General features: G+C 41.6%; 1 long non-coding RNA gene across 1 annotated transcript in view; it reads left to right on the forward strand.

Annotated features, from left to right (window-relative positions):
- LOC105522048 overlaps positions 1 to 11,491 on the forward strand; it is a 13,194-nt gene extending 1,703 nt beyond the window's left edge. Inside the window, exon 2 of the long non-coding RNA XR_001003377.1 lies at positions 10,113 to 11,491. This is a non-coding gene — a long non-coding RNA (uncharacterized LOC105522048). The remainder of the gene's footprint in view (positions 1 to 10,112) is intronic.
- Positions 11,492 to 11,731: the final 240 nt, after the last annotated feature.

An 11,731-nucleotide genomic window follows, 5' to 3' on the forward strand; every position in this document is an offset into this window, starting at 1 on the left:
TTTAAATTAGATTTTTTTTTTTTTTTTTTTTTGAGACAGAGTCTTGCTCTGTTGCCCAGGCTGGAGTTCAGTGATGTGATCTCGGCTCACTGCATTCTTCACCTCCCCAGTTCAACAATTCTCCTGCCTCACAGCCTCCCGAGTAGCTGGGATTACAGGCGCTCACCACCACACCCAGCTAATTTTTGTATTTTTTGTAGAGACGGGGTTTCACCATGTTGGTCAGGCTGGTCTCAAGCTCCTAACCTAACGTGCACTCTTTGTGGATACCAGGATGCAAACTTTCTGTGGAGTCAGCAAGCAAAACAAGAGCAGAACACAACAGCTGGAGACCCAGAGACAGAACATGCATACAGGGTGTGAGGAAGGGAGCTCAGGTCAAACTTCACATTGTCCAGAGAGACAGCAAATGAGAGGAGGAGAAAGGTGATCAGCAGGAGCGACATCTGCAGGGGAAAAAAATGTAACCCGGAGATAATTTAAAGTTTTATAAACAAATGAAAAACTATGTTAGGGCAAGTGTAAGTTAAGAGGAGGTATTTCAGCAAACTTAGCATTAGACATAAAATTAAACTAATATAGATTGCAATAATCATTAAAGAAATTTGTATTTACTAGTTGATAAAATCAATTTATGCTGCTTGGATCTGTAGTGAACAATAACCACTTTGCAGCGTTTACTGACTACAGTTCTAGGTAAAAATTACACTATTAGTATTCCAAATTACTAGAGTGGTGGGGAAGGGAAGTTGACAGAAAAGTGGTTCTCAAGTGTATGTCAGTATTGAAAAGTAATTTGTAGAGCTTATATGATTTAGATTCAAATAGAGAAAGAATGAATTAAAAACTAAGAGGGGGAGAAGAACTAGGCTGTATAAAATGCGGCCAGGCGCGGTGGCTCAGGCCTGTAATCCCAGCACTTTGGGAGGCTGAGGCAAGTGGATCGCCTGAAGTCAGGAGTTCAAGACCAGCCTGGTCAACATGGTGAAACCCCATCTCTACTGAAAATACAAAAATTAGCTGGGCATAGTGGTGCATGCCTGTAATCCCAGCTACTCGGGAGGCTGAGTAAGGTGAATCGCTTGAACCTGAGAGGAGGAGGTTGCAGTGAGCCAAGATCACACCCTTGCATTCAAACCTGGGCGACAAGAGCAAAATTTCTCAAAATGAATGAATGAATGAGCAAATTGAGAGGCCCCAAAGTAGCAGATGCTGTGAAACTGGATGTTCTAGTACCAGGCATAACAAACTGAAAGGACTAATAAAGAGGGGAACAAATTTAAAATAGTTTATGTATCATCTAGTTTATGTATCTAAAAAGCAAAAATTAGGCCGGGCACAATGCCTCATGCCTATAATCCCAGCACTTTGGGAGGCTGAGGTGGGAGGATCACCTGAGGATCAGACTGAGCAGTCTGACCAACATGAAGAAACATCATCTTTACTAAAAATACAAAAATTAGCTGGGCGTGGTGGCGCATGCCTGTATTCCCAGTCACTCGGGAGGCTGAGGCAGGAGAATTGCTTGAACCCGGGAGGCAGAGGTTGTGGTGAGCGGAGATCATGCCATTGCACTCCAGCCTGGGCAACAAGAGCGAAACTCCGTCTCAAAAAAAATAAATAAATAAAAATAAAAATTAGGAGTCGATTTCACCATATAGTTTAAAACGAATTCATAGTCTCTTTTTTTTTTTTTTGAAACTGTCAGCCAGACTGGAGTGCAGTGTTGCAACCTTGGCTCACTGCAACCTTCATCTCCTGGGTTCAAGTGATTCTCCTACCTCAGCCTCCTGAGTAGCTGGGATTACAGGCATGCGCTACCACACTCTGCTAATTTGTGTATATTTATTAGAGATTGAGTTTCACCATTTTGGCCAGACTAGTCTCAAACTCTTGACCTCAAGTGATCCGCCCACCTTGGCCTTCCAACGTGCTGGGATTACAAGCATGAGCCACTGCCCAGCAAGAATTTTCTAATGCATTTATCCTGAATATACCTGCTTAGCATAATACCATAATTTTCTACATACATTTTTAAATACACTTAGACGTATTTTCTACAAATATTATTCTGGACATCTTATAAATGCTATGAACATACTGGAAGACAATGAATATATTGAGTTTTACAGTATTTTAGGTATCTACCTAGAGTATTAAATATTTCTTAAAATCTAATCTCTAAAGAATCTATTTAGAAATTATAGTAGAAGGCTGGGCGCGGTGGCTCAAGCATGTAATCCCAGCACTTTGGGAGGCCGAGACGGGTGGATCACAAGGTCAGGAGATCGAGACCATCCTGGCTAACACAGTGAAACCCCATCTCTACTAAAAAAATACAAAAAAACTAGTCGGGCGAGGTGGCGGGCGCCTGTAGTCCCAGCTACTCGAGAGGCTGAGGCAGGAGAATGGCATGAACCCGGGAGGCGGAGCTTGCAGTGAGCTGAGATCCGGCCACTGCACTCCACTCCAGCCTGGGCAACAGAGCGAGACTCCCTCTCAAAAAAAAAAAAAAAAGAAATTATAGTAGATTCTAATAAAAATACATTCCTGTAATACTAGGCACATTATGCAGGTTCTGGAAATATTTGTTAAGCTGAATTAAAGCCTCCAAGCTTTTTTTTTTTTTGAGACAGAGTCTCACTCTGTTGTCCAGGCTAGAGTGCAGTGGCACAATCCCAGCTCACTACAACCTCTGCCTCCCGGGTTCAAGCAATTCTGCCTCAGCCTCCAGAGTAGCTGGGACTACAGGTGCAAGCCACCATGCCTGGCTATTTTTTGTGTTTTTAGTACAAGCAGGGTTTCACCATGTTTGCCAGGCTAGTTTCGAACTCCTGACCTCAAGTGATCTGCTCACCTCCACCTCCCAAAGTGCTGGGATTACAGGCGTGAGCCACCACACCTGGCCTCCAAGCCTAAATTTTTTTATTTTCCTGAATGCAATTTAAAAGGGTACTAAGGGTAAAATAACTCAGTCATACACATACACACACAGACATGTAGAAATTATTAATCAGGTAAGTTGTGACCTCAGGCAAAAACCCAAATTATTTCTGAAAAATTTTCTAATTCATTTTAACATCTCAATATTCTTCTGAATATTCTACTTTTTGCCTTTTTTTGTTTTGCTTCCATCTGTGCTATATAAATGGAAAGCAACACACATCCTGTTGTTGAGCTCTTCAAAGAAGCCTTGGGTAGAAGAGTATTCTGGTTTTTTTCTTTGAGTGTAGACATCTTTGACAGTTTTCAAATTAAAGAAATATACAGGCCAGGGGTGGTGGCTCACATCTGTTATCTTAACACTTAGGGGGACCGAGGTGGGTGGATCACCTGAGGTCAAGAGTTTGAGACCAGCCTGGCCAACATAGTGAAACCCCGTCTCTACTAAAAATAGAAAACTTAGCCAGGCATGGTGGCATGCACCTGTAGTCCCAGCTACTTGGGAGGCTGAGACAGGAGAATCTCTTAACCCTGGGAGGTGGAGGTTGCAGTGAGCCAAGATAGCGCCACTACAGTGCAGCCTGGGAGACAGAGTGAGACTCTGTCTCAAAAAAAAAAAAAAAATCTACAAATAGAAATACTCTATTATGTAGGATATATGGTACTGTCTTTATAACAATTATCTTCGCTTCAGTTTTTAAAAATTACTTGTATATTTGATTACTAAGTTTGGAAATTTTGTTTGCTTATTTTAAGTTATTGTCAGTGCAGGCTAATTTCAAACTGTAATATTGGAATTAACAGAGTTTTGTAAGGATTTTTGTTTGTGCAAAATGTCCTCAATGTATGCACAGTTTTTATATCATAAAAACAATGTTCATTAGGATGCTTTTGTGTAAAATTGTCTGGTCTTCAACAGGGTTCAAATCGTGGTGTAGATATATATATATTTTTTGATGGTTTTATTTTTTATGTTTTTAAATTTAAATTTAAAATTTTTGTTTAATTTCTGTGATACATGTGCAAAATGTGCAGATCTGTTACATAGGTATACATGTACCATGGTGGTTTGCTGCTCCTATCAACATGTCATCTAGGTTTTAAGCCCCACCTAAATTAGATATTTGTCCTAATGCTCTCCCTCCCATTGCCCCCCACACCCTCACAGGCCCCAGTGTGTGATGTTCCCCTTCCTGTGTCCATGTGTTCTCATTGTTGAATTCCCACTTAGGAATGAGAAAATGCAGTGTTTGATTTTCTGTTCCTGTGTCAGTTTGCTGAGAATTATGGTTTCCAGTTTCATCCATGTCCCTGCAAAGGATATGAACTCATTCTTTTTTATGGCTGAATAGTATTCCGTGGTATACATGTGCCACATTTTCTTATCCAGTCTATCATTGATGGGCATTTGGGTTGGTTCCAAGTCTTTGCTATTGTAAATAATTCTGCAATAAACATATGTGTGCATGTGTGTTTATAGTGTAATGATTTATAATCCTTAGGGTACATACCCAGTAATGGGATTGCTTGGTCAAATGGTATTTCTGGTTCTAGATTCTTGAGGATTGTCACATTGTCTTCCACAATGGTTGAACTAATTTACACTCCTACCAACAGTGTAAAAGCATTCCTATTTCTCCACAGCCTCACAAGCATCTGTTGTTTCATGACTTGTTAATAATTGCGATTCTAACTGGTGTGTGAGATGGTATCTCATTGTGGTTTTGATTTGCATTTCTCTAACGACCAGTGATGATGAGCTTTTTTTCATATGTCTGTTGTCACATAAATGTCTTTTGAGAATTGTCTGTTTATAGCCTTTGCCCACTTTTTGATGGGGTTGTTTTTTTCTTGTAAATTTTTTCAAGTTTCTTATATATTCTGGATATTAGACCTTTGTCAGATGAGTATCTTGCAAAATTTTTCTCCCATTCTGTAGGTTGCCTGTTCACTCTGATGATAGTTTCTTTTGCTGTGCAGAAGCTCTTTAGTTTGATTAGATCCCATTTGTCAAGTTGGCATTTGTTGCAATTGCTTTTGTGTTTTAGTAATGAAGTCTTTGCCTATGCCTACGTCCTGAATGGTATTACATAGGTTTTCGTCTAGTGTTTTTGTGGTTTCGGATTTTACATTTAAGTCTAATTTTTCTTGAGTATATTTTTGTATAAGGTATAAGGAAGGGGTGCAGTTTGTTTTCTGCATATGGCTAGGCAGTTTTCCCAGCACCATTTATTAAAAAGGGAATCCTTTCCCCGTTGCTTGTTTTTGTCAAGTTTGTGGAAGATAAGATGGTTGTAGATATGTGGTGTTATTTCTGAGATCTCTGTTCTGTTCCATTGGTCTATATATCTGTTTTGGTACCAGTACCATGCTCTTTTGGTTACTGTAGCCTTGTAGTATAGTTTGAAGTCAGGTAATGTGATGACTCCAGGTTTGTTCTTTTCACATAAAATTGTCCCGGCTATTAGGGATTCTTTTTTGGTTCCATATGAAATTTAAAGTAGTTTTTTTCTAATTCTGTGAAGAAAATCAAAGATAGCTTTATAGGAATAGCATTGAATCATAAATTACTTCGGGCAGTATGGCCATTTTCATGATATTGGTTCTTCCTATCCATGAGCATGGAATTTTTTCCCATTTGTTTGTGTCCTCTCTTATTTCCTTGGGCAGTGGTTTGTAGTTCTTCTTGAAGAGGTCTTTCACATCCCTTGTAAGTTGTATTCCTAGGTATTTTATTCTCTTTGTAGCAGTTGTGAATAGGAGTTCACTCATGATTTGGCCCTCTGCTTGTCTATTGTTGGTGTATAGAAATGCTTGTGTTGTTGTTGTTGTTGTTGTTGTTGTGTTTTGTTTTGAGACAGAGTCTCACTCTGTTACCCAGGCTGTAGTAAAGTGGCATGATCTTGGCTCACTGCAACCTCTGCCTCATCCTGGGTTAAAGCGATTCTCCTGCCTCAGCCTCCCGAGTAGCTGGGACTAAAGGTGCATACCACCACGCCCAGCTAATTTTTGTATTCTTAGTAGAGATGGGGTTTCGCCATGTTAGCCAGGCTGGTCTTGAACTCCTGACCTCAGATGATCCACCTGCCTCAGCCTCCCAAAGTGCTGGGATTACAGGCATGAGCCACCACGACCAGCCAAATGCTTGTGATTTTTACACATTGATATTGTATCCTGAGATTTTGCTGAAGTTACTTGTCAGCTCAAGGAATTTTTGGGCAGAGATGATGGGGTATTCTAAATATACAATCATGTCACCTGCAAACAGACTATTTTACTTCCTCTCTTCCTATTTGAATACCTTTATTTACTTCTCTTGTCTGATTGCCTTGGTCAAAACTTCCAATACTATGTTGAATAAGAGTGGAGGAACCAGATGCAGTGGCTCACACCTGTAATCCCAGCGTTTTGGGAGGCTGAGGCAGGTGGATCACCTGAGGTCAGGAGTTCGAGACCAGCGTGACCAACATGGAGAAACCCTCTCTCTACTAAAAATCCAAAGTTAGCCAGGCGTGGTGTCACATGCCTGTAATCCCAGCTACTTGGGAGGCTGAGGCAGGAGAATCACTTGAACCCAGGAGGCCGAGGTTATGGTGAGCTGAGATCACGCCATTGCACTCCAGCCTGGGAAACAAGAGTGAAACTCCGTTTCAAAAAACAAGAGTGGTGAGAGAGGGCATCCTTGTCTTGTGCCAGTTTTCAAAGTGAATGTTTCCACCTTTTGTCCATTCAGCATGATATTGGCTATAGGTTTGTCATAAATAGCTCTTATTATTTTGAGATATGGTTCAATACCTAGTTTATTGAGAGTTTTTAGCATGAAGGGGTGTTGAATTTTATCAATGGTCTTTTCTGCCTCTATTGAGATAATCATGTGTTTTTTTGTCATTGGTTCTGTTTATGTGATGGATTATGTTTATTGATTTGCGTATGTTGAACCAACCTTGCGTCCCAAGGATGAAGCCGACTTGGTCGTGGTGGATAAGCTTTCTGATGCACTGCTGGAATTGGTTTGCCAATATTTTATTGAGGATTTTCACGTCAATGTTCTTCAGGAACATTGGCGTGAAATTTTCTTTTTATGTTGTGTCTCTGCCAGGTTTTGGAATCAGGATGACGCTGGCCTCATTAAATGAGTTAGGAAGGAGTCCCTCTTCTTCTCCTGTTTGGAATCGTTTCAGAAGGAGTGATACCAGCTGCTCTTTGTACCTCTGGTAGAATTTGGCTGTGAATCTGTCTGGTCCTGGGCTTTTTTTGCTTGGTAAGCTATTAATTACTGCCTCAATTTCAGAACTTGTTACTGGTCCATTCAGGGATTTGACTTCTTCCTGGATTAGTCTTGGGAGAGTGTGCATATGTGTCCAGGAATTTATCAATTTTTTTCTAAATTTTCTAGTTTATTTACATAGAGCTGTTAATAGTATTCTCTGATGGTAGTTTGTATTTCTGTGGGATCAGTGGTGATATCCCCTTTATCATTTTTATTGTGTCTATTTGATTCTTCTCTCTTTTCTTTATTAGTCTAGCTGGCAGTCTATGTATTTTGTCAGTTTTTTCAAAAAATAGCTCCTGGATTCGTTGATTTTTTTATGTCTCTATCTCCTTCAGTTCTACTCTGATCATAGTTATTTCTTGTCTTCTGCTAGCTTTTGAATTGGTTCTTGCTTCTCTAGTTCTTTTAATTGTGACGATAGGGTGTTGATTAAAATCAAAATCCTTTCAGCTTTCTGATGTGGGCATTTGGTGCAATAATTTCCCTCTTAACACTGCTTTAGCTGTGTTCCAGAGATTCTGGTACTTTGTCTCTTGTTCTCATTGGTTTCGAGGAACTTCTTTATTTCTGCCTTTATTTTGTTATTTACCCAGTAGTCATTCAGCAGCAGGTTGTTCAATTTCCATGTAATTGTGCAGTTTTGAGTAAGTTTCTTAATCCTGAGTTCTAATTTGATTGCACTGTTGTCTGATAGACTGTTTGTTATGATTTCAGTTATTTTGCATTTGCTGAGGAGTGTTTTACTTCCAATTATGTGGTCAATTTTAGAATATGTGGTCGATTTCCAAATATGTGGCACTGAGAAGAATGTATATTCTGTTGATTTGGGGTGGAGAGTTCTGTAGATGTCTATTAGTTTCGTTTGGTCCGGAGCTGAGTTCAAGTCCTGAATATCCTTGTTAATTTTCCATCTTGTTGATCTGTCTAATATTGACGGTGGGGTGTTAAAGTCTCCCACTATTGTGTGTGCATCTAAGTTTCTTTGTAGGTCACTAAGAACTTGTTTTATCAATCTGGGTGCTCCTGTATTGGGTGCATATATATTTAGGATAGTTAGCTCTTCTTGTTTCATTGATCCCTTTACCATTATGTAATGACCTTGTCTTTTTTGATCTTTTTTGGGTTAAAGTTTGTTTTATCAGAGACTAGGATTGCAATCTTTGCTTTTTTTTTCTTTCCATTTTCTTGGTAAGTAAATATTCCTCCATCCCTTTATTTTGAGCCTGTGTATGTCTCTGTATGTGAGATGGGTCTCCTGAATACAGCACACTGATGGGTCTTGACCCTTTATCCAATTTGCCAGTTTGTGTCTTTTAATTGGAACACTTAGTCCATTTACATATAAAATTAATATTGTTATGTGTGAATTTGATCGTGTCATCATGATGCTAGCTGGTTTTATTGCACAATACTTGATGCAGTTTCTTCATAGTGTCATTGGACTTTATGTTTTGATGTGTTTTTGCAGTGGCTGGTACTGGTTTTTCCTTTCCATATTTATTGCTTCCTTCAGGAGCTTTTCTAAGGGAGGCCTGGTGGTGACAAAACCCCTCAGCATTTGCTTGTCTGTAAAGGATTTTATTTCTCCTTCGCTTATGAAGCTTAGTTTGACTGGATATGAAATTCTGGGTTGAAAATTCTTTTCTTTCTTCCTTTTTTTTTTTTTCCTGAGATGGAGTCTCACTCTGTTGCCCAGGCTAGAGTGCAGTAGTGTGATCTCGGCTCACTGCAACCTCTGCCTCTCAGGCTCAAGCAATTCTCCTGCCTCAGCCTCCAGAATAGCTGGGATTACAGGTGCCCACCACCATGCCCAGTGATTTTTGTATTTAGTAGAGATGGGATTTCACCATGTTGGCCAGGCTGGTCTCAAACTCCCCACCTCAGGTGATCCACCTGCCTTGGCCTCCCAAAATGTTGGGATTACAGGCATGAGCCCAAAAACTGGGCATGGTGGCAAGTGCCTGTAATTTCAGCTACTCAGAAAGGTGAGGCAGGAGAGTTGCTTGTTCATTCCTTTTTGTTTTTCCTCTAATATTGTCTTCACGACTTATTCTATTGTGTTGATCTCCAATCTCTGATATCCTTTCTTCTGCTTGATCGATTCGGCTATTGATACTTGTGTATGCTTCACAAAGTTCTTGTGCTGTGTTTTTCAGCTCCATCAGGTCATTTATGTTCCTCTCTAAACTGATAATTCTAGTTAGCAATTCCTCTAACCTTCTGTCAAGGTTCTTAGCTTCCTTGCATTGGGTTAGAGCATGCTCCTTTAGCTCAGAGGAGTTTATTATTACCCACCTTCTGAAGCCTACTTCTGTTAATTCATCAATCTCATTCTCCATCCATTTTTGTTTATTTGTTTTTGTTGAGACGGAGTCGCTCTCTGTCACCGCGGCTGGATTGCAGTGGCGCAATCTCACCTCACTGCATCCTCTGCTGCCCAGGTTCAAGCAATTCTCCTCCCTCAGCCTCCTGATGAACTGGGATTACAGGCACCTGACACCACATCCAGCTAATTTTTATATTTTAGTAGAGACAGGGTTTTACCATCTTGGCCAGGCTGGTCTTGAACTCCTGACCTCAAGTGATCCACTGCCTCACCCTTGGCCTCCCAAAGTGCTGGGATTATAGGCTTAAGCCACTGCACCCAGACTTCTCCATCCAGTTTTGTGCCCTTGCTGGAGAGGGGTTGTGATCATTTGGAGGAGAGGAGGCATTCTTGTTTTTGGAATTTTCAGTGTTTTTGCACTGGTTTTTCCTCATCTTCATGGACTTATCTACCTTTGATCTTTGAGGCTGATGACATTATATGGGGTGTTTGTGTGGTGGTCCTTTATGTGGGGATGTTAATGTTGTTGCTGTTTGTTAGTTTTTCTTCTAACAGGCCCCTCTTCCACAGGTCTGCTGCAGCTTGCTGGAGGTCCACTCCACACCTTGTTCACCTGGGTATCACAAATAGAGGCTGTAGAATGGCAAAAATTGCTGCCTGCTCCTTCCTCTGGAAGCTTCATCATAGAGGGGCACCAACCTGATGCCAGCTAGAGCTCTCCTGTATGAGGTTTCTGTCGACCCCTGTTGGGAGGTCTCTCCCAGTCAGGAGGCACAGGGGTCAGGGACCCACTTGAGGAGGCATTCTGTCCCTTAGCAGAGCTGGTGTGCTCTGCTGGGAGAATCCCTTTTGTCAGGGTCACCTGCTGTCTTCAGAGCCAGCAGTCAGGAATGATTAAATCCGCAGAAGCTGTGCCCATAGCCACCCCTTCCCCCAGGTGCTCTGTCCCAGGGAGATGGGGATTTTGTCTGTAAGCCCCTGACTGAGGCTGTTTCCTTTCCTTTAGAGATGTCCTGCCCAGTGAGGAGGAATCTAGAAAAGCAGTCTGGTCACAACAGTTTTCCTGGGCTGTCTTGAATTGTGCCCAGCCCAGACCTCCCAGCCTCCTTAGCACTAGAAAACTGACTACTAAAGCCTCAATATTGGGGGATGCCCCTTTCCCCCACCAAGCTCGATCATCCCAGGTCAACTTGAGACTGCTGTGCTGGCAGCGAGAATTTCAAGCCAGTAGTTCTTAGCTTGCTGAGCTCCGTGGGATTGGGACCTTCTGAGCGAGAGCACATGGCTCCCTCGCTTCAGCCCCTTTCTAGGGGAGTGAGGGGTTCTGTCTTGCTGGGGTTCCAGATGCCACTGCAGTCCAAAACAAAAAACAAACAAAAACCAAAAAAAACCTCCTCGGTGGTTAGCTCGGTGTCTGCCCAAACAACCATCCCATTTTGTGCTTGAAACCCAGGGCTGTGCTGTTGTAGGCACACGAGGGAATCCCCTGATCTGCAGATTGCAAAAATCGTGGGAAAAGCATAGTAACCCGGCCAGATAGCACAGTTCCTCATGGCTTCCCTTGGCTGGGAGAGGGAGGTCCCCCAGCTCCTTGCATTTTGTGGGTGAAGCGATGCCCCACCCTGCTTTTGCTCACCCTCCATGGGTTGTACCCACTGCCTACCCAGTCCCAATTAGATGAACTGGGTACCTCAGTTGGAAATGCAGAAATCACCTGTGTCTTCTGCATGGGTGTTGCTGTTAACTGTTTTTATTTGGCCCTCTTGACCCTGCTCCCCAAATCATCTTTTATTTTTATTTCATCTAAATAGCTGCTCTCTCCTTTTTTTTGAACATCTTTGCCTAAGCTATAGTAAGAACAACAATCTAAATTTGCATAGCAAGTGGACCCTATATTTAGAATTTAAAGTGTTTCTGGCAAAATTTAGATTAAATTGGCTAATTAATAATGCTCTTCAAATTGCTTTCCCCTGCTCCAATAATGAAGTATAACTTCTAGAAACAGCTGAAAAGTGAGTTGTTCTTCAGGTTATATGCTCTTAATGTTACATGGAGGCCGGGCGCAGTGGCTCAAGCCAGTAATCCCAGCACTTTGGGAGGCTGAGACGGGCGGATCACAAGGTCAGGAGATCGAGACCATCCTGGCTAACACTGTGAAACCCCGTCTCTACTAAAAAATACAAAAAAAC

Source organism: Colobus angolensis, unplaced genomic scaffold, assembly GCF_000951035.1.
Source record: "Colobus angolensis palliatus isolate OR3802 unplaced genomic scaffold, Cang.pa_1.0 Scaffold417, whole genome shotgun sequence".
NCBI lineage: Eukaryota > Metazoa > Chordata > Mammalia > Primates > Cercopithecidae > Colobus > Colobus angolensis.